Source organism: Dioscorea cayenensis, chromosome 4, assembly GCF_009730915.1.
Source record: "Dioscorea cayenensis subsp. rotundata cultivar TDr96_F1 chromosome 4, TDr96_F1_v2_PseudoChromosome.rev07_lg8_w22 25.fasta, whole genome shotgun sequence".
NCBI classification, from domain to species: Eukaryota; Viridiplantae; Streptophyta; class Magnoliopsida; order Dioscoreales; family Dioscoreaceae; genus Dioscorea; species Dioscorea cayenensis.
The window spans coordinates 16,710,141-16,734,688 of NC_052474.1; the positions used below are offsets into that span (position 1 = coordinate 16,710,141).

General features: G+C 39.9%; 1 non-coding gene across 1 annotated transcript; it reads right to left on the reverse strand.

The window, feature by feature from the left end:
• Positions 1–2,835: 2,835 nt before the first annotated feature.
• On the reverse strand, positions 2,836–2,942 carry LOC120259794. Its single transcript, XR_005536344.1, has one exon. It is a non-coding gene; the product is annotated as a small nucleolar RNA R71 (small nucleolar RNA).
• Between the last annotated feature and the right edge of the window lie 21,606 nt (positions 2,943–24,548).

A 24,548-nucleotide genomic window follows, 5' to 3' on the forward strand; every position in this document is an offset into this window, starting at 1 on the left:
TCCTACAGAGAAGATCTCGCCATCCTGAGAAGACACAAGGGCGTGTGAATAACCCTGTGAACGGCCTTGTGAAGATCCACGTCCGTGTGGAATTTCCACACGGGCTTGTGAAATACTTAGATGAATTTCTCGTGTGGACAGAGGAGCCACAGAGGCGTGTGGATGCCCTGTGGGTCGGGCACACGGTTGTGAGGAATTTTCAAACACCCGTGTCGATGCGTTCAGAGGTTCAGAGTGTTATCTCGTGAGTGCACAGGGGCGTGTGTCTGCCCCTGTGAAGCTCTCCTATGGAGGCACACGGGCGTGTGCAATTTCCACATACCCATGCGGATATACAGAACTTGATAAGTGCTTGTGTGTTAAAATGCGAAGTGTTCTTTCCTTATGATGAACATTATTTTTATCAGGTTTAAGCGCTAATACATGTGTATTTGTGTTCTTTTGCGTAAGTAGGGTTGTGAAGCTAAGTATTAAGAAAAGAAGCCAAAAGTAGATTGTGAACGCACAATTTGGTGGAATCTTGGAGGGAACAAATGCGAAGACACAAGTGGGGCTCTATGATACGTGAATGTGTGCCAACCTCCATGTATTCAAGTCATTACAATGAGTTGGAGAGGCACAAAGGCAGTCACATTTGCGTATCCCGACTTGTGCATTGATAGCAAGATCTTCACCAATGAGGCCTTTGACTAAAGAAGAGTTGCGATCTATGACATAAACAAGTGCCCGTTTATGTTTCCTTGATGAAAAGTGTGGAATTAGGAGTGTTTTGGCGAAGCACTGTAGCAGGTTAGTGTAACAAATCGCTGTACCAATTCACTATAGCAGTTACTGCTTACAGCAGACTAAAAATCAAGTTTCCAGAGAATCCACATGGGCGTGTGGAAATGCACCACGCCCGTTTGGAAATTCCACAGGATCGTGTGAAAAATCCATAGGAGCTTGTGGATACCCGATTCCAGCCCTATTTAAGACGCAGTTCAACCCGATTTTTATGTCGTTTGGAGCGGTTCTATGGATTCGACACCGCGCTTCACTTGGCAGAAGTTTATTTGGGGAGCTTTCATCGGCATCGATCCGGCGAGGAGTGCCCCAGGCCAGACAAGGGGACCTTTGGAGAAGACGAGGCTACTCCACAGGACCATCGACACTACTACCGAGGGGATTTTCCTATAGGTTACTTGTTTTTGCTTTTGATTTCATTATTGATTGTATCTTGCTCTATAGAGAGCTAAACCCCCTAGTGGGTACTTAAATTTTGTAAACCCTAGGATGTTATTGTTTCTTTGACCTTTTATTTTACCATCCTTAATTGATGTTTTTAATTGAGTTCCAATCTTGAATTCTTGTTGAATGATTTCTCCCTTAGAGTGACACTAGGTTTGAGAGTTCATCTTGGTAACTTTTCTGGATGGGTGACACGCCATGAGGGTTAGACAAAGCTAGATTGGAGAAGGTTGAGAGGGTGAGTCAAGAGGTAGCCGAGCGTCCCCTCTCCCCTCACGGTGTGATTTATCCTACCTCCAATTCCTAGAGTTCTTTATAGTTACAATAGAGTGAAGAACTAAAGGATGAACTCCACTAGGGCTTAGTTGCGTGAGCAACAGAGTGAAGCGTTGAAGTGACTTTAGTATTTGGGGCTTAATTATGACGAGGGGTCTTTCGCCTGGGACCAAAGGGTTAGATCTACACATAGGAATAGGGTTTATCACTTGGAATCCCTACAACTCCATGCAACTTCGCACAGTGTGAGGTATTGAGACTGAGTGATTTCTCCACCGGAATATAGTGTAGAGTTAGTCACAGTTGACCTTAGGTTTGGGACCGTGTACTTTAGGATTTACACGACTCATTAAGCATTAATTAGGAAGCATATTAGTAGGTCTTGCACATGAAACATTAGTCCTAGGAGGAGCATTATCCGAGTACCCCACTTCTATCGATTACCTTTCCTTTTACTTACTTGGGCCTCTCGTCTTTTTTTCTTTTATTTCTGCTTACATTACACTTTATCAAAATAATCATTATTCATCTTAGCTTGGTTAAGTAGCAATTTTAGTATTTTTATTTCTTACTCCCTATGGATACGATAGCCCACTCACTTGGGATTTATTACTTCGACAAACCTGTGCACTTGCGGGGCACTCACAAGAGATGTTGTCAAGATTTTGGTGCCATTGCCGGGCAGTAGGCGTTTAGAGATACTTTGCACTTTGTTATCTTAGCCATTCATCATTCATTCTACTTTACATCTTCTTATTCTATCATCGTTCTGGTTTGTTTTCTTTGTTTTGGTGTAGCTCTAAGTTAAGACCAGAGGGAACCCTTCGATATTAATTGAAGGTGATCCTAAACTTGAACGTACACTCAGAAGAAAGGGTAAAGAAAATGTGTAAGAACTGTTGAATCTAGCTGAAGTGGAAGTTGAAGGTTCTGACAATATGGCAGAACAGAATGAACAATTGAGAACACTTTCTGATTATGCCAAACTGTCAGTATTAGGGACACAATCTAATATTGTGTAGCCCCCGATTACAGCTCTGAACTTTGAGCTAAAGCCAGAATTTATACAAATGATACAGCATTCGGCGCAATTCAGTGGTTTGGCCGATAAGGATACAAATAACCATGTTGAAAAATTCTTGAAAGTTTGTGGCATGCTAAAGATTAACGGTGTTACGGATGATGCTATAAGATTGAGGGCTTTCCCATTCTCTCTAAAAGGAAGAGCAAAGCAGTAGTTACATTCTTTACCATGAGCTAGCATCCATCATGACATGGAATGAAATGGTAAAAGCTTTTCTTGCGAGGTACTTTCCTCCAGGGAAATCGATGAAGCTTTGTAATGAAATATCATCGTTTATTCAGATGGAGCTTGAATCCTTGTTTGAGACATGGGAGCGATTCAAGGACCTCTTGCGGAAGTATCCACAGCATGGTTTCCTCGAATGGATGATCATTCAGACTTTTTACAACAGGTTGAATCCAAGTAGAAGACAACTTCTAGATGCCATCGTAGGAGCTACAATGGGGAACAAGACCCCTGAAGAAGCCCGACAGTTGGTAGAGGAAATGGCCATGAATAGCTGGCAATGGAATGCATGGGAAAAGAAGAAAGTGGGCAGACTCTATGAAATTGATGCGGTGTCATCTTCAGCAGCCCATGTAGAGGCATTGAGCAAGAAATTTGACACATTTACTTCACCGAGGGTGTCCATGATCATGAGTTGTGATGGTTATGGGGGTTCACATATGCCGTCCAATTGTCCTATTTCAATTGCTACTTCAGCACCTGACTAAACAAGTAGACTTTGTGGGATTCGGGAAGGGTACAAGGTAATCCTTATAGCAACAACACCTACAACCAAGGGTGGAGGAACCAAACCAATTTCTCATGGAGTAACCAAGGGCAACAAAAGGCCATAACACCACCTGGTTTTGAACAACAACAAGTCCCGAACATGGAGAATAGAGTTTCAGGCTTGGAAACTCGGATGATTGACTTGGAGAAAGCCTTGACTAGATTTGTGCAATTATCGGATACATGGTTCCAATCGGTCGAGGCAACACTTCATGAGCATACCTTTTCATTGAATAATTTAGACAAATCAAGTGGGGAAAATTGCAAAATCTCTATCAGAGAGACCATATTGAAGCTTGCTGAGTAATACCGAGACTAAATCCGAGTAGAAGACCAATGTTGAAGCACCCAAGGTCGTGGAGGTTAAGGAGAGAGCTAACAAAGACAAGGAGGTGGCACCACCACCTTACAAGCCAAGAATCACGTATCCTTCAAGATTGAAGAACGACCAAAATGATGAGCAATATAAGAAGTTCTTGGGTCTATTCAAGCAATTGCACATCAACATTCTTTTTGTGGAGGCATTGTCTCAAATGCCTTGGTATGCCAAGTTGATAAGTGCTTGTGTTATAAGAATATGAAGTATTCTTTCCTTATGATGAGCACTACTTTTATCAGGTTTTAGTGCTAATATGTGTGCATTTATGTTACTTTCATGCGTATAGGGTTGTGAAGCCGAATGTTAAAGAAAGAAGCCAATGTAGGTCGTGAACGTACTATTTGGAGAAAATCTTGAGAAGGTTCAAACGCGAAGTCATAAGTCGGGTTCAAGATACAATAATGTGTGCCAACCTCCTTGTATTCAAGCTAGCACAATGATTTGGAGAGGCACAAAGGCAGTCACAATCGAGTATCCCAGCTTGTGCATTGATAGCAAGATCTTCACCAATGAAGCTGATTATTAAAAAAGCAAGATGATCTATGACGTAAACGTGTGCCCGTTTACATTACCTCGATGAACACATGGATTCGGGAGTGGTTCGGGCCGTTACAGTAGTAGGTTCTATTCAAAGCTGGGTGAGAAAGTGAAGTTCAGAGAATCCACACGCGCGTGTGGACATTATCCACGCCCATGTGGAATTTCCACAGGTCCGTGAGGAGAATCCACAAGGGCATGTGGATGCTAGATTCCAGCCATATTTAAGGCCAATTTTTGCCTGATTTCATGATTCTTTTCTCTATCTTTTCCCCAACTTGAGAAAGGAAGACGGCTAGGGTTTTGAGAGGTATTGGCAAGGGATTTGGAGAGGTTCTACGGCTTTGATATCGTGCTCCATTTGGAAGAAGGTTAGTGGAAGAGCTTTCGTCGGCATCGATCCGACAAGGTGTACCCTAGGCTAGACAAAGGGACCTTTGGAAGAGTCAAGGCTTCTCTACAAGACCATCGTCATGACTATCGAGGGGGTTTTCTATGGATTACTTGCTTTTACATTCGATTTCATTGTTGATTTTAATTGGCTCCATCGATAGCTAAACCCCATAGTAGGTACTTGGATTTGTGAACCCTAGGATGTATTTATTTCATTAAACCTTGTTATTATGCTTTCATTAATTGATGTTTTATTTGAGTTCCAATCTTGAATGCTTGATTGATTGAATGTTCCCTTAGAGTGACACTAGGGTTAAGAGTTCACCTTGGTAACCCTTGTGAGTGAGTGACACACCACGAGAGTTAGACAAAGCTAGATTGGAGAGGGTTAATAGGGTGAGTCGAGAGTTAGCTTAGCGTCCCCTTTCTCCTCCGGTGTGATTTATCCTACCTCTATTTCCTCGAGTTCTTTGCGGTCATAGTAGAGTAAATTGGCTAAAGGATGACCTTCCGCTAGGGCTTAGTTGCTAAGGCAACGGAGTGAAGTGTTTTAGTGATTTTAGAACCTAGGGCTTAATTGTGACTAGGGACCTTCCACCTGGACCAAAGGTATAGGTTTACATCTAGGAAGAGGATTTATCACTTGGAATCCCTAGAACTCATTGCGATTCTATACGAGTGTGAGGTGTTGACATTGTTCGATTTCTCCTCCAAGACATGTATTGAGTCAGGCATGGTTGACCTTATATTTGGAACCATGTATTGAACGATCTCCATGACTCATTAATGCATAAGTTAGGAAGCATAAGAGAGGGTTTTACACTTGAACCGATCGTCCTAGGCGGAACAATATCCGAGTACCCTATTTATATCGATTTCCTTACCTCTCCTTTACTTGTGCTTCTTTTTCTTGTCTCTTTTGTTCTTGTTTACATTACATCTTGTTAACAAAACCATTATTCATCTTTTTACATGGTTAAAAAATAATTTAAGTATTTTTATTCCCTACTCCCTGTGGATACGATACCCACTCACTTTGCGATTTTATTACTCGACAAACCCGTGCACTTTTAAGACATACGCAAAGGGCGTTGTCACAAGTTCTTGAAAAGGCCTTTTTAACCATACAAGAGGAAGATAGAGGAGAGTGCATCGGTGATTGACAAGGTCCCCTTGCTTATATCTCGCAAGTGAACGGGTTTGTCGAAGTAATAATCCCTTATGAGTGGGTATCGTATCCACAGGGAGTAGGGAATAAAAATACTTAATTTGCTTCTTAGTTATGTGAAAAGTGAATAGTGATATATGTGACAATGATTCAATCCTCAAAAGTAAACACAACAAGTAAGAGAGCACAAGTAAAGGAGAAGGTAAGGCAATCGATAAAGATGGGGTACCCGGATATTGCTCTGCCTAGGACAATCATTTCAAGTCCAAGAATGCTCTATTATGCTTCCTAATTAATGCAATAGTGAGTCGTGAAAATCCTTAATTACATAGTCCCAAATCTAAGGTCAACCATGCCTAACTCTATACATGTCCCGGAGGAGAGATTGGATAACCTCTCAACCTCGCACTCGCATAGAATTGCAATGAGCTCTAGAGATTCCAAGTGATAAATCTCTTCCTAATTATAGACCTAACCCTTTGGTCCAAGTGGAAGGTCCCTAACCACAATTAAGCCCTAGATACTAAGATCACTTCTACGCTTCACTCCATTGCACCCACAACTAAGCCCCAGCGGAAGGTCATCCCTTAGACCATTCACTCTATTATGGCCGCAAAGAACTCGAGGAACGGAGGTAGAATCTAACATATTGGAGGGGAAAGGGGACGCTCCTGTACCTCTCGGGTCACCCTCTCAACCCTCTCCAACCTAGCTTTGTCTAACACTCGTGGTGTGTCACTCACTCACAAGGTTACCAACAAGAACTCTCAATCCTAGTGTCACTCTAGGGGAGTATTCAAACAATCAAGCATTCAAGGTTGGAACTCACAATAAACATCAATTAATTGAAAGCATAATAAAGGGATTCAATGAAACGAATACATCCTAGGGTTCACAAATACCCAAGTACCCACTAGGGGTTTAACTCTCCATGGAGCTAATTACAATCAAAGAAATAGAATGTAAAAGCAATGAATCCATAGAAAACCCCCTCAATAGTGATGTCGATGGTCTTATGGAGAGTCCTTTACTCGTCGCAAAGGGTCCTTTGTCCCGCCTAGGATACACCTCGCCGGATCGGTGCCGACGAAAGCTCTCCTAATAACCTTCTTCCAAATGACGCGCGATGTCGGAGCTATAGAACCTCTCCAAAATCCTAGCCAATACCTCTCAAAACTCTAGCGGAAGCCTTCTCTCAAGTTGGGGAAAAGATCGAGAAAAGAATGCTGAAATCGGGGCTGAATCGGCTTTAAATATAGCTGGAATCGGGGATCCACACGCCCCTGTGGATTTTTCACACAGGCGTGTGGAAATTCCACACGCTTGTGTGGATTCTCTGTTCTACAGTTTTCTCGGCCGGCTATGAACAGTGCTTCTATAGTACTTTACTACATTGTTGCTACAGTGTCCAGCCTGAAATATTTCCCGAATCCATACTTTCATCGAGGTAATGCAAACGGGCACACGTTCACGTCATGGATCGCTTTGCTTCTTCAATGACGGATAAGTTGATGGAGATCTTCTCTATGTGCATAAGTCAGAATGCTTGAGTATGACTGCCCTTGTGCCCCTCCAAATGGTTGTACTAACTCAAATATGAGGAGGTTGGCACACACTCGAGCATCTCACACCTGACCTATATCTTCGCGTTTGAACCTTAGCAAGATTTCATCCAAAATCGGTGCATTATGATCCACATTGGCTTCTTTCCTTCATAATCGGCCTCAAAACCCTACATGCATAAAGGTAACATAAAAACACACATATAAGTGTAAAAACCCAAGAAAGGTAATGCTTAACATAAGGAAAGAATGTTTCGCATTCATATCACAAAAGCACTTATCAGTGATCTTAGATGCCTCTTGTTCGTCAGTGTTGTAAAAGAATATGCTGAACAAGAAGAAAGACCACCGAAGCTTTGTGATTCAATACGACATTGGCAATTTGGGTCAAGAGATGGCATTGGCGGATTCAAGGGCCAGTATTAACGTCATGCCATACTCATTCTGTCAGAAGCTAGGCTTGGGACAGCCTACGCCCACTCAGATGATATTACAAGTGGCAAATTGAACGGTGAGACATCCGAGGGGCATCATTGAAGAAGTGCTTGTCAAGGGTAGACAAGTACATATTTCCTATAGACTTCGTAGTGTTGGATGTCGCTGAGGATGTAGATGTTCCTTTGATACTTAGCAGGCCATTCTTGCGCACTTCCAAGGCACTTATCGATATGAATGGCAAGGAGTTGACACTGAGGTTTGGAGATGACAAGCTCACATACTGCCTCGCGGAAGCCATGCGACATTCTCTCAACTTTGATGATACTCTTTACTTTCTTGATACTACTGATGAACTAATCGATAAATATGTGCAGAAAATGTTGAATCCGGACCCGTACGAGGGGTTGCTAGATGAAGAAATGGAGAACAAAGAGGTGATGATGCTTGGTCTAGAGGAAAATATACCATCTACTCCAGGGATCATGAAGAAGATGCTCCGAAAGATAAAGCAAGAGAGGAGACGCCACAAGAAATACCGCAAGGCTTTTGGGGATGCGCAAGAACGGAATAAGGGTGGCGAACCCTTAAGTAGTAACAAGCTCAAAAACTCTTCTTCTACCTTCAAAAGACTATGTTCATCATGCTTCCCAGTCATGGGTAAGAGGGGAACCTTCATCTATGAGCCCTCTTGAGATAAGACAAGGTACATCAAGCTAAGTGATGTTAAACAAACACTTCTTGGAAGGCAACCGAAGTTTTTAGTTTAGTGTTTGCATGAATTAGCCTTTAAGTGATGGTGTCTTGATTTTTAGATGTTGTTGCTGTGATTTTCTCGTGGACATTTTGGTGTTATCGTGTGCTTAAATGTTTATAGCGAAGTTGTTGGTCGTTTGAGCAAGTTTTTCGTGTTTTTCCCTTATATATTTTCTATGATAACACAGGCTCTGAGTGTATTACTATGTTCAGGAATTTTCTGCAGCGCCCGTAGAGTTTTCTAAGGCATCCAGAGAAAATGCATGGCCATGTCAAATTTCCACACGGCCGTGGGTCTTTACCGCGAGCTCATCCCAAGAGGACACAGGGGCGTGGACTCGCCCATGTGTATGACCTTGTGGTAGTCTACGCACGTGGGTAATTTCCACAGGGGCGTGTGTTATCCTACAGAGACATAGATATTTTTCCTAAGAAGACACAGCGATGTGGATTCGCCCCTCTGGATAACTCTGTGACAAACACATGGGCGTGGATAATTGCCAGACGCCCGTGTGGATCTCTGTAGAAGTGCTCTCCTCCATCCCAAGAATACACAGGGGCGCGCGAGTGCCCCTATGAGCTAGTCCTGTGAAGGTCCACGCCCATGTGAAATTTCTGCAAGGGCTTGTGAAACACTTAGAGATTTTTCTCGGATGGGCAGAGAAGCCACATGGGCATGCAGCTGCCTCTGTAGGTTGGGCACACGGGAGTGGGTAATTTCTGCATGCTCGTGTGAATGTACAGAAGCGCAAGAGCCATGGGTTTTCTTTAAAATATGTTCGCTCTTCTTCATTCTCACACTCCCCATCACTCAGAGAACACTCGTACTCACTCTCCCTAACCATACACTCGTTAATTTAGATGGTTTTGCCTGAATTTTACTACCAAACTCAAAGTTTCTAACTTCATCTTGTAGGTAACCCTTAATTCTTTCTTTTCTTCTTCATACTTGATTTTAATCAATAATAATGGTGAATGCTACTTCGTTTCATCAATTAGATGGTTTATGCATTCTTAGGATGAGTTTCGAAATGATTTGATGGTGTATTACTAATTCCTAGCATGCGGCCGTGCAGTTTTCACGCCCCGTGAATCCACACGGGCATGTGAAAATTTCACACGGCCGTGTGGAATTCTGTAGAAATAATTGTTGAATGTTTTTAATTGATTTTATGTTTTAATTTTGCAGATATGTCACCCCGGTCAAAGAAGCAAGCTGAGAAACATTCGCATGAGTCATCCCCTGAGCCGGAGAATATGGGATTTGCTCTTCCCAAGCACCAAGTCCATTTTGAGCGATTGTCAAAATTGAGATTCGGACAATCTCACTTTCTAGACACAAGCGTGTTGTGAGATATACAGTAGGAAGATAGGTTGGCGGATGAGGTAGAGGATCTTGTCTCAGTCGGTGGTTGGAGGTGGTTACTATTGATTAGAGAGCCAGCCATCCGTGCACTCACATTGGAGGTTTTATCCTCGTTCGAGTTTGATAGGTCCTATACTAGATTTGACAGTGTCAACGCTATACATTTTAGAGTACTTGGGCATTACCATGTTATGACTGTCACACAATTCTTGATCCTGTTGGGCCTATGGACGAGTAGAAAGGTTAGTGGGAGAGCTTTCGCCGGCACCGATCAGGCGAGGTGTATCCTAGGCCGGACAAAGGGACCTTTGGACGAGTAGAGGCTTCTCCACAAGACCATCGTCACGACTATCTAGTGGGATTTCTTTTGATTACTTGTTTTTACATTTGATTTCATTGATTGCAACTAGCTCCATGGAGAGCTAAACACCATAGTGGGTACTTGGATTTGTGAACCCTAGGATGTATTTTTTTCATTAAACCTTGTTATTATGCTTTCATTAATTGATGTTTTATTTGAATTCCAATCTTGAATGCTTGATTGATTGAATGCTCCCTTAGAGTGACACTAGGGTTGAGAGTTCACCTTGGTAACCCTTGTGAGTGAGTGACACACCACGAGAGTTAGACAAAACTAGATTGGAGAGGGTTGAGAGGGTGAGTCGAGAGGTAGCGGAGCATCCCCTTTCCCCTCCGGTGTGATTTATCCTACCTCCATTTCCTTGAGATTTTTTGCAGTTATAGTAGAGGGAATGGGCTAAGTGATGATCTTCCACTGCGGGCTTAGTTGCAGAGGCAACGGAGTGAAGCGTTGAAGTGATTTTAGCACCTAGGGCTTAATTGTGACTAGGGACCTTCCACCTGGACCAAAGGGTTAGGTCTACATCTAGGAAAAAAGGATTTATCACTTGGAATCCCTAGAACTCATTGCGATTCTATACGAGTGCGAGATTGAGAGATTGTTCAATTTCTCCTCCAGAACATGTATAGAGTTAGGCATGGTTAACCTTAGATTTGGGACCATGTATTGAAGGATCTCCATGACTCATTAATGCATTTGTTAGAAGGCATAATAGAGGGTTTTGCACTTGAATTGATTGTCCTAAGCAAAACAATATCCGGGTACCCCATTTATATCGATTGCCTTACTTCCTCTTTACTTGTGTTCTTTTACTTGTCTCTTTTACTTTTGTTACACTACATCTTGTCACACAACTATTATTCACTCTTCACTTAGTTAAGAAACAATTTAAGTGTTTTTATTCCCTACTCCCTGTGGATACGATACCCACTCATCTGGGCTTTATTACTTCGACAAACCTGTGCACTTGCGGGATATACGCAAGGGGCGTTGTGAAGTTTTTGGCGCCGTTGCCGTGGAGTAGGCATTTTGAGATACTTTGCACTTTGTTTTCTTAGCTATTCATTCATTTATTCATTCATTCTATTTCACATCTATTTTTTTCTATCATTGTTCTGATTTGTTTTCTTTCTTTAGGTGCAGCTCCAGGTTATGACCCGAGAAAACCCTTCGATATTGATTGAAGGAGATCCTGAACTTGAATGTACACTCAGAAGAAGGGGAAAAGAACCTGCACAGGAACCGTCTAATCAAGCTGAAATAGAAGTTGAAGGGTTAGATAATATGGCAGAACAGAACGAGCAACAGAGGACACTTTCTGATTATGCTAGACCCTCAGTTTTTGGCACACAATCGAGCATTATGCGACGCCTGATTACAGCTCCTAACTTCAAGCTGAAGCCGACATTCATCCAAATGATTCAGTAATCAGCGTAGTTCAATGGTTTGGCCGATGAGGACCCAAACAACCATATAGAGAACTTCCTAGAAATTTGTAATATGCTAAAGATTAATGGTGTATCGGATGATGCTATTAGATTGAAGGCTTTCCCATTCTCTTTCAAGGGAAGAGCCAAGCAGTGGCTACATTCTTTACCCAAGGCCTCCATCACAACTTGGAACGAGATGGTTGAAGCTTTTCTTGCTAGATACTTTCCTCCGGGGAAGTCGGCCAAGTTTCACGATGAGATATCGTCATTTGTGCAGATGGAGTTAGAGTCAATGTTTGAGACATGGGAGCGCTTTAAGGATCTTTTGCGGAGATGCCAACAGCACTGATTTCCCAAATCGATGATTATTCAAACTTTTTACAATGGATTGAATCCGAGTACAAGGAAGTTGTTAGATGCCACTGCAGGAGATACAATGGGACGTAAAACCCTAGAAGAAGCCCGACACTTAGTAGAAGACATGGCCATGAACAGTTATCAGTGGAATACATGAGAAAGAAAAAAGGTGGCCGGGGTCCATGAAATAGATGTAGTAACTTCATTAGCGGCTCAAGTGGAATCATTGAGTAAGAAGTTAGACCTTCTAACTTCTAGTAAAGTGGCGGCTATGACTACTTGCACCGAGTGTGGTGGAGGACATGCTCCCTCCGATTGCCCGATCTTTATTGGTGATGCATCTTCAATGGAGACACTTGATTTTGTGGGTAATACAATGAGGAACCAAGGGAATCCATATAACAACACCTACAATCCGGATTGGAAGAGTCATCCCAATTTTTCATGGAGCAACGAAGGACCACAAAAGGCCATGGCACCACCGGGTTTCCAACAACAACAAGCCACAAATATGGAGAACTGAGTTTCAGGCTTGGAAACCCGAATGACCAATTTAGAGAAGGCCTTGACAAGGTTTGTGCAATGGTCAGATACAAGGTTTCAATCAGTTGAGGCTACACTTTGCAACCACACCGCTTTTTTGCACAATCTTGAGAATCAAGTGGGGAAAATTGCAAAGTCTCTATCGGAAAGACCACAAGGAAGCTTACCAAGTAATATCGAAACCAATCCTAGAGAGCATGTGAAGGCGATCACTTTGAGAAGTGGTCATGAGGTTGAGGGTAGGCTTCCGAGTGAGAAGCCCAATGTAGACGTACCTGAGGTAATAGAGGTTGAGGAGGGAGCAAGCAAAGAGAAGGAGGTAGTATCCCCACCTTTCAAGCCAAGAATCCCTTATCCCTCTAGATTGAAGAATGACCAAGGGGATGAACAGTACAAGAAGTTCCTGAGTTTGTTTAGGCAACTCCACATCAATATTCCCTTTGTTGAGGCATTATCCAAAATGCCTAAGTATGCAAAGTTCTTGAAAGACTTGTTGACCAATAAAAGGAAATTAGAGGAGAAAGACTTGTTGACTCCACATCTAGTTATGCCCTAATGAGAGAAAGAGCTATCTCATGGGATGAGTGAAAGCTAGTACCCCGGTAGAAAGAGTTACCACCTCGAAAGTGTGAAAGCCACATTAGCGACTGCTTGGGAGAGGGCTACCTTAGAGGATGTGTGAAGCTACTACCATCTCTTTATTTTGTATTGTTATGTAGATAAATAAGTCCGTTATACCTAGAACTTTGAGGAGTATAAGTTGGGTCAACTTGAGTGACTTTACACACACTTACACGATTTTGGGTATGTTGTCCTTTTTGATTCGAGTTATTAGCTAGAGCATTGATTTTTCATATTTGATGTTGAAATTTTCTTTACTTGTAGAATGCTTCCCTTGCATACTTTGGTGAACCTAAGGCCAAGCACTTTTAATATTTCCTTTCTATGCTTCAAAGTTTTATTTTTGCTTGAGGACAAGCAAAAGCTTAAGTGTAGGGGAGTTTGATAAGTGCTTGTGTACTGAGAATATGAAGTATTCTTTTCTTATGATAAGCATTACTTTGATCAGGTTTTATCGCTAATAATTATGTTTTTTGTGTTCTTTTGCGTATATAGGGTTGTAGTGCCAATTAGAGAATAAAGGAGTCAAAGTAGATTGCAAATGCATTATGTTGATGGAATCTTGAATTGGACACACGAGAAGACACAAGTTGTGGTTGAAGATACATGAATGTGTTCCAACCTCCAAGCACTCAAGCAATTACATGGTTTGGAGGGGCACAAAGACAGTCACATTTGTGTATTCCGACTTGTGCAATGTTAGCAAGATCTTCACCAATATGGCATTTTATTGAAGAAGCAATGTGATCTATGGCATAGACGTGTACCCTTTTATGTTGCCTAGATGAAAAGTGTGGATTTTGGAGTATTTTTTTGATTGAGTACTGTAGCAGGCGTTGTAGCAAAGCACTGTATCAATTGCTGTAGCAGTTACTGTTCGTAGCCCAAAAAAAATAAGATTTCCATAAATCCACACGGGCGTGTGAAAATTATCCATGCCCGTGTAGATGCCCGATTCCAGCCCTTTATAAAGCAGCAACTTTTACCGATTTGGAGATCCATCTATCATCCTTCTTTCCATCTTTTCTCTATCTTTTGAGAGGCTTGCGACTAGGGTTTAGAGGGGCTTTGGCAAGGCTTTTGGAGTGGCTCTACGGCTTTGACATCGCATTTCTTTTGGAAGATTGTTATTGGGGGAGCTTTCGTCGGCACTGATCCGGCGAGGTATGCCCTAGGCTTGACAAAGGGACCTTTGGAGAGGACGAGACTTCTCCATAAGACCATCGACACGAATACCGTGGGTATTTTTCTTATGGATTACATGTTTTTACTTTCGATTACATTATTGATTGTATCTTGCTCCATGGAGAGCTAAACCCCCTAGTGGGTACTTGGACTTGTGAACCCTAGGATGTTATTGTTTCGTTGACCTTTTATTATGTTTTCCTTAATTGATGTCTTTAATTGAGTTCCAATCTTAAATGTTTGTTGAATAATTTTTCCTTTAGAGTGGCACTAGGGTTGAGAGTCTACATATGGCAATCCTTGTGAGTGAGTGACACATCATAAGAGTTAGATAAAGCAAGGTTGGAGAGGATCGAGAGGGTAAGCAAGAGGTAGTGGAGCGTCCCCTTTCTCCACCGGTGTGATTTATCCTACCTCCATTTCCTAGAGTTCTTTGCGGTCACAATAAAGTGAAGTGCTAAGAGAGGAACTCCGCAGGGGGTTAGTTAGGCAAGCAACAAAGTGAAGCGTTGAAGTAATCCTTAGTATCTGGGGCTTAATCATGACTAGGGGTCTTTCACCTGGACCAAAGGGTTAGATCTACATATAGGAATAGGGTTTATCACTTGGAATACCTATAACATCTTGCAACTTTGCACAGTGTGAGGTGTTGAGACTGGGCAATTTTTTCACCGGGACATAATGTAGAGTTAGTCAGGTTTGACCTTAGGTTTGGGACCGTGTATTTTAGGATTTCCATTACTCATTAAGCATCAGTTAGGAGAAATAATAGTTGGTCTTGCACTTGAATCAATAACCCTAGGGGGAGCAATGTCCGAGTGTCCCACTTTCTATCGATTGCCTTCCCTCTCATTTTATCATGCCTCTCTTTCTTATTTTCTTTAGTTTCGTTCATATTGATCTTATCCAAACCATTATTGTTTCATCTTCACTTTATTAAGTAGCAATCATTGTGTTTCTATTCACTATTTCCTGTGGATACGATAACCCACTCACCTGTGATTTATTACTTCGACAAACCAGTGCATTTTTGGGTCACACGCAAGGGGTGTGTTAGTTAGTAATGATTTATTCATTTGTGTTCATTTGAGCTACTACATTGGGTGACGGGACCACCTGGGTGTCACCCATATGCTTTGGTATCTTTTCATTACCAATTGGGATGAACCAAGAGAGTCACATTTAAAGGAAATGAGAATCAAATTTTGTTTTGAATGTAGGGATAAAATTGTCAATTTAAAATTTCACTTTATGGGATGAAGTAAAATTATAAACCAGGATAGGTTTTGTCATAAGGTTAAATTTCACTTAAAGTTTCATGGAATTGAATAATTAATCATAATTATAATGACTTGTAGACAAAATTTGCTCTTAGAGTCATGTGTCATGTTCATAATGGCACAATGACAATTATACTTTATGAAGTTTATACATAGACATGACTCCTCTTTAACCTTAGTCACTTTACTCTCTTCTTTCTAACCTTAGCCGTCCACTTTGGAAATGGAAAGAAGGCTATTTCAGTCTTCTGTAGTACGATCTAGAGTCATGGGACTTATTTAACACTAGTAGATTAAGGATGATGACAGGGATAGATTTGGAAAATCTAATGGTAATTTTTCATATCTATACTTAATCAAAATTAATATAATTAAGGTGTTCATCAAAATATCTAGCTAATGTTGTAAAATTTCCCTGTTTCCACTTTCATATGATTATGTTTTATATTTTGCGATATTTTTTAACACTTAGCAAAGTATACTACTTGGCCAACATGTGATCTTGTGTTAACCCATAGGCATAGCCATCATAAGTGATATTTTTGGCCCTATTATTTGGGACTTAGTATGTCAAGTTCACTACGATGATAATACTGTACCATTTTCATTTTTTTTCCCTAACCCTCTTTTTTTTGTCTACTCTACAACTTGGTATATTTGATTTACTTGTGTCTTTATTAATGCAAGATAATTTTGTATAATTAAAAGGAATCAGACAAAATTATGTGGGAATAATAGAGAAATAGAGAGAAATATTCATTAAAGGTTATGAGAGCCTTCCCTGAACCAGAGACTGGGATATCTTATATAAGAGATTAAGATTAAGGAGCTAGTAGCCATGGTTGTGCAAAACGAATAGCAAAGAACATTATCTAAATATGCAAATCCATCAATTACAATGACCCAAGGCAGTATTGTGAGGATAATGGTGGCAAAAAATAATTTTGACCTGAAACCAACTTTTAGACTAATGGTTCAAGGAATAATAGAATTTTGATGGATTAATAGATGAAGGCCCTAACGCTAACATAGGCAGCTTTATGGAATTGTGTGATATGCTGAAGATTAATGGATATCAAACAATGCTATCAAAGTCTTACCATTCCCATTCCATTGAAAGGTAAGCTAAACAGTGGCTTACATCAATATCTCAAGCATTAATTATGACATAGAACTAATAACTGAGACATTCTTGGTGAGATGCTTTCCATCTGCCAAGGTAGCCAAGCTTCATGAAATCTACTTCTACACTGAGTTAGACTTAGAATCACCCTTTGAGACTTAAGACAAGTACAAGGATCTCCTTAGAAGGTAACCACATCATGAACTTCTTAATTAGATGAAGGTACAAATATTTTACCATGAGTTGAACCAATGTACACGTTAGTTGATAGATGTCATAGCAGGAAAAACACTTGGTAGCATAACCCCAAAGATGGCCAAGCAACTAATTAATGAGATAATAACTAATAACTACTAATGGAATACAAAAGGAAAAGTTGGTCAAGGCATGTGGAGTTTTTAAGATTGATGCAGTAACAATACCTTGAAGCCCACATAGAGCTATTGAGCAATAAAATAGATGGGTTAACTATCCTTAGGGTAGATGTAGTAATGATGTGTAAGACATATGGTGGTGGGCATCTAGTTTTAGATTGTCTAATTGTAAGGGCAGGTTCGAGATGGATAAAGCAAGTAGACTTTGTAGGTAGCCCAAACAAGCCTCAAGTAAACCCTTACAACAACATCTATAACCTCAAGTGGAAGAATCACCTGAACTTCTCATTGAATAACTAAGTGTGCCAACATAAACCCAATTTTCCTCCAAGTTTTTAGCACTAACAACCACAAGAAAAAAACTTGAGATATTTGATAAGTTAATCCATAGATGAGCACTTCCAGAGGACAAATGCCCATTTTCAAAATATTAAAGCCACCATAAGAAACCAATAGTCATCCATCCACAACTTAGAAAATCAAGTTGGAAAAATTACCAAAATGCCATATGAATAACCTCAAGGTAGTCTTACAAATAACATGTAGACCATCCATACTGAACATGCCAAGGGCATCACTTTGAGTAGTGAAAAAGATGCAAAGATGAGGAAGAAAAGAAAAACCCTCAAGAAGAAAGACCAACTGAAGTAAAATGATGAAGAGAAGGTTCAAAAGAAAGACAAAAAAATTCGAGCCAACGTATGGGAGTATTAGGCTTGAATTCCTTACCCATAAGACTTAAAAAGGACCAAGTGGATAACCAATTCAAGAGATTCTTGAAGTATTCAAGCAGTTGTATGTCCACGTGCCATTTGTGGAAGCACTGTTCCAAATGATGAAGTATTCTAAGTTTATCAAGGATGATGAGTGCATTTCATATACATATTTTTTTATACCCCTTTTCATGCATTCATCTTGTATTTAAGCATTTATTTGTTGTGATTTCAATGCTATTATGGGTATTATTGTGTAATTGTGCAGGAAAATAGGTTCTTGGGCCAGAGAACAGGATTCGACACAAATACAAGTGAAGCACGGTCTGAGCATGGGCATGCTCTATCCTTGTGAAAATCTCTAGAATTCCACACCAAGCGAAGCACTAGCACTGTAGCTAAACACTGTAACTGAGTACTATAGTAATTTACTATAGCAAATCAATGTAGCACAAGTCTGGAGAAATAACACGATTTAAGTGCTCCTTTCGTGGGCGTGTTCTTTGGAAAGCACGGGCGTGCTCTTTGAAATACACGGGTGTGCTTACGCTGAATTTTTTATTCAATTGCCCAGACTTTCCCGAGAAATCCACTGGGTAAAAGCAGGGCCTAAGCACGCCAATCCTCACCCTGAAAGGCACCTTTAATCCCAGATGTAGGTCATTTGTAAGGATCCTTTTATCTTCTTCATGGGGGAAACTGCCAAGGTCTTCCCCAACATATTTCTAGGGCTGGAGTGAATCTATGGTTAAAGAGCATGAGTGGAGCAGAGCTTAGCTGGTGGGACTTCGTCGGAGCATCGTCGGAGTGGTTTGCAAGGTAAAGAGGGGACTCTTTCATGGCTTCTATTTCTCTTTATTTCCTTAGTCTTCTATTGATTTGTAAAATTCTGTGGGGCTAACCATTCACCGGTGCCCTGGATCTATGAACTTGGATGTTTATGTGCTATGTTGACTACTTGTTTCTAATGCTTATTGACAAAAACCCTTTTGCATGTGTACTGCATGTACATGGGTTTGTCGAAGTAATAATGATTAGAAACACGAAGACTGCTATTTAACTAGAATAAAGATGAATCAATAATGATGTGAATAAGAATTAATACAAATAGAAATAAGAAAAGAAGAATGAGGCACAAATAAAAGATAGGAGAGGCAATCCACGATAAATGGGGCACTTAGACATTGCTCACCCTAGGACTATTATTTCAAGTGGAAGACCAATCATTATGTTCCCTAACTAATGCTTAATGAGTCATGGAGATCCTTAAACACGCGGTCCCAAAACTTAAGGTCAACCGTGACAAACCCTACACTATGCCCCGGTGGAGAAATCTCTCAGTCTCACCACCTCACACTATGCTAGGTTGCTTTAGGCTCTAGGGATTCCAAGTGATAAACCCTATTCTCTAAAATAGATCTAACCCTCGTGGTCCAGGCAAAAGACCCCTAGTCACAACTAAGCCCCAGATACTAAGGATTACTTCAATGCTTCACTCTGTTGCTTGAGTAACTAAGCCCCAGTAGAGTTTGTCTCTTAGCACTTCACTCTGTTATGACCGCAAAGAACTCTTGGAAAGTGGAGGTAGGATAAATCACGTCAAAAAAGAAAGGGGATGCTCCGCTACCTCTCGACTCACCCTCTCAACCCTCTCCAATCTAGTGTTGTCTAACCCTCATGGTGTGTCACTCATCCACAAGGATTATCAAAATGGATTCTTAACCCTAGTGTCACTCCTAAGGGAATATCAACTCAACAAGCATTTAAGATTGGAACTTAATTAAAACATCAATTAAAGATAGCATAATAAAAGTTCAAAGAGATAACATCATCCTAGTGTTTACAAGTCCAAGTACCCACTAGGGGTTTAGCTCTTCATGGAGCAAAATACAATCAATAATGAAATCAAAAGTAAAAATATGTAATCCTTGAATAAAACCCCCTTGGTGTTCATGTCAATGGTCTTGTGGAGTGGCCGCGTCTTCTTCAAAGGTCTCCTCATTAAGCCTAGGGCACACTTCGCCAGATCAGTGCCGACAAAAGCTCCCCCCATTACTCTCTTCTGAAAGGACCGCAATGTCAAAGGCTATAAACCCCTCCAAAACCTAGCCAAAGCCTCTACAAACCCTAGCCGCGGGCGCCTCCAAAGGTGGAAAAAAAGATAACCAAAACATAGAAAAGAGAGTTTTTAAATCGGGCTAAAATCGTGACTTAAATAGTACTAGAATCGGGCATCCACATGGGCGTGTAGAATTTTCACATGCCCTTGCGAATCTCCAAGAAATCAATTCTCTACGGCCTGTCAACAATAACTGCTACATTGATTTGCTACAGTGCTCCACCAAAATACTTCTGAATCAACACTTTTCATCGAGGCAACATAAACGGGCACACATCTATGCTGTAGATTTCATTTCATCTTCAAATAAAAGCACATTTAATGACAATCTTGCCAGCTTTGCACAAGTCTGAGGTTGGCACATATTTCCTTAAACACCACTGAGGTTGGCACACACTCACATGTCTTTGAGCACAACTTGTGTCTTCTCATTTGTTAACTCTAAGATTTTATCAACTAAGTGCACTCTCAATATACTTTGGCTTCTTTCTTCTATATTTGTCTCCACAACCCTATATGCACAAAAGAACACAAATACACATGTATTGGAGATAGAATCCGATAAAAGTAATGCTCATCATAAGAAAAGAATACTTCATATTAGTAATACACAAGCACTTATCACTTATGAAGTTCTATTGTTTTCTTGTGTTATTCATGTGTTTTCATAACTTGTCGTGCTTGATTTGCACAGATGCTTGTGTAAAACTTGGCATGTGAGGATTATTGTAGTCGTGATTACCTAGTGTAGTTGCAAAACTTGGCGTGTATGAAGCCAGTAGTTGCACTTGTAGAACTTGGCGTATTTGATAGTCGTAGATGCAACATTACTTTTGAGTACCCGCAAGGATCTTAGGATGTACCTGGTAGACATTAGAAGCAAGTCCATAGACATTTCTCCAAGGGATTAGTTTGGGGCATTGCTTTATCTCCATGTTTCTCACCTAGTTCATTTCCAGCTCTTACCTATTATCCTTTCCCCATCTAGGTTATTTAGTTATCATCTTTAGCCTGAATTAGTGATCCAGCTTGACATTAGAAGATCAACTTGTACTAGGAGTCCAGTCTATGTGGTTTGATAACCGTATCCCTCATGGGGTACCACTGTATTACTTGTAACATTCCGTGTACTTACGGAGAGTTCATCAAAGGACTTGCTCACGAATAAGAGAAAATTGGGGGAAATGTCCACTATCACACTTACTGAGGAATGCTTGGCATTTCTATAAAACAAATTGCCATGAAAACAAAATATATCTAGAGAGTTTTACTATTCCTTGCATGATTGGAAGTCTAATTAATGAAAAGATATTTGCTATTGTAGGTGCTACTATTAATGCTATGCCTTACAAGATTTTTCAAAAATTAACATTGAGTGCACTAAAATAAATAAGAATTGCTTTGCAATTAGCTGACTAATTGGTTAGATACCCTAGATGGATCAAAGAAGATATTTTGATAAAGGTTGATAAGCTCATTTTCCCAATTAATTTTGTTATCTTAGACGTTGATGAGCACGTAGAGATATCCTCATTCTACGAAGACCTTCTTAGTCATCTGTAAAGCTTTAATTGATGCTAATGATAGGAAGATGGTACTTACAATTGGTGATAAGAAGGTGTTCAAATTGTCTGGTGTCATAAAACATTCATTGGACTTGGATGGTTCTTGTTATTTTATAGACACTATTGATCACTTTATTAATGATTATGTGTAGGGTTTGGTACCGTAAGATCCATTAAATTTGTGTTTGGGAAAATCAAATGAATATGGTAACATCACTTCCTCAAAAGAGAAGAAAGCCAAAGAAAACGGCATGTCATCACAAAAGAAAGAAAGGAAAGAGATAGATGGAGGTAAATTTAGCAAGATCACTGCAAATTCAATCGAGGTCCCACAAGCATTACGGATTGATCTCAGTAAGTTCCCTATTCACTATTGTTTAAGATTAATTCATTCTATGGTGACCTCAATACAAAGGCGGGGTTCCATCTATTTAAACCTCAATAATAATAAATAGGAAAGTTTTTAAATATGCTAATGTTAAGCAAGCACTTCTTGGGAGGTAACCCAAGTCTTTAAATTGATTTTTTTGCAAGCTAATGTAGCTTAATTTTTCATTTTAGTTTAGTTTCATTAAGGTTGAATAAAATAATGATAATTCTTGTGCCTATCACTTTGCTCCTCTGTAATCTAATAAATTTGATACATCATGATAATTTAATTGTGATTTATAATGCGTTATAGTTCTTTAGATTATTTCTAGTAGGATTATTATTGTAAGTTAATAGGAAAATTAGAACTTACAAGTGGGTTTATCCCTGTAAGTCAGGAGTGTGGAAATTCAAATGTGGCACACCAACATATTTACACTATAGGTTGTAAGGTCTCGCCAACCCTATAGGCTGCAAGCTTAGGGGTGTGGAAATTTAAGAGCTTATGGAGGTGTTTACACCTGTAAGTAGGCCCCTATGGGATCGCTAAAAATATATTGACACAGTTAAGCATTATAACACTAACAATGTGGAAAATAGGAAACTGCAAAGGCTTGATTATGTCCATAACTGAGACCAGAAGAAACTCAAGTATACTACTTTTTAATTCTCTAAAGCATACGATTCTTTCTTATACACAAAAGACCTCACCCACCCACAAAAGAGGCCAAGAAATTAATGACAAAAGAAGGAGTTAGGTTTCCATTAGGTTGATGATATTCTAGGTTATTAGCAAGTCTTGGTCATAGTCGATCATCAATTCATCACTGGGGGCACTGAAGCAATCATGATCTCCAAAGTTATAATCTCTAGCCTAAGTGTTGATTTCCTTCATATGAAGAGTGGTAGGTGTCAAGGTCTTGTGAAGATTAGGAAAAGGTAAATAAACTAAAAAAGATAGATTTAGTTGAGTATAGACTTTCATGACGTTAGTGTCCATGATGAGCTAGCTATGTTGGTGAAAGTGACTACGTTTCCAGTCTATTGCATGTGAAGTGGGTAGGGCACATGGTGGCAGAGCAATGTGACCGTAATATGATGTCATACATTATTAGAATTATTGTCTAAAAGTAGGTGGGATAGTTTGGAATTCAAGATTGATAAGCGATTTTGTAGATTGCCATACTTGAACATTTAGTGAAGAATGTGAACTAGCAGCCAATTTTTGTCAAGAAGCTTGTGGTGGGTCTTTTCAATAATTCTTATTCTTGTTACATGGTCTTTCTCTAATAAGTTGATTAGATTAAACTATACTCCATCAATTGATTGATTTTTCCAGGATGCAAGATTGAAAGATCCTTGTAATATAATCAAGCCTTGTTCAGAGAGACAACTGGCATCTTTGTGGCCTAGTTCGTAGAATGTTATTACTCCTAATACAAGTTCATCAGGCATTCATGCTTTGGTTTGTAATAACTGTCTCCTAGTTGTTTTTTCTACTAACTGTTGTTCTTGTTTTTTCTCCATGACTAATTCAAACACTCCTATTAGCTCAATAATTTTGTCAGGAAATATTTTGAACTTTTTTTTTTTTGAATAAACTTTTTCACTTCTTCCAATTATTTCAATTTCTGCTGATTCTTTTTCTAATTTTTACTTCCTTTAATTTTCAATTATTTGCCTTCATTTATAGCAAAATTGATTCTCCTATCTTGTTCAATGAAATATTCCACCATATATGGCTTCAAGACTTGAGAAGTAATATTTGACTCATTTAGAATTTGGCTACTAGGATTATTTCTATTATGAAAATAGTTATTGAGAGTATGAAAAACGTGTATAAGATTTTTGAGATTATTCCTGGAGGCCCAAAAGATTATCTATTGATGATTAATGATTGGTAAAGGAGTATTTTAATGCAGATTTGACCCTATAGCAAAAATAGGGAGTTTCAGGGTAGGTTCCATTAGGAAGGTTTTCTTTTCCATATGTAAATAGAAAGAAAGAATAGATAGTTAGTCAATAAAATATTACTATCATATCCTATGGGTAATTTTTATCAACTTAGCTCATCCCATACTTTGAAATAAAAATGGCATTGCTGGTCTTGCAGTCATTGTTATAAAGATTCAGAGATATTAGCTAAGGATTTATCAAGGAAAAGTGTTCTTGATTCCTGATGAGTGCGTTTTATATACATATTTTATATATCTCTTACCCATGTTTTGTTTTCACTTTAGCATTCGTTTTATGTATTTTTGTACTACTTTGGGTATCTTTATATTCTTGATCCAGATTAACAGGTCTTGGGTGATTAGAAGAAGTCTTGGAGTGAATTCGGGATCAAAAGAACCAAGTTGCAAGCAGCTGGAGTAAGCCATTGATCCTAGGATTCAAGTTATCTTTGCATGACCGTACATTGTGCGGCTTTGTCATCTAGACTACCTGATCTTTTTGGGACTACCTCACTCCATGTGGCTGTGAATATATCAAATTTAACCAGTACTCATTCTAGTTCTAGTGGCATAGAGCCAACTGAGATGAGCGATAG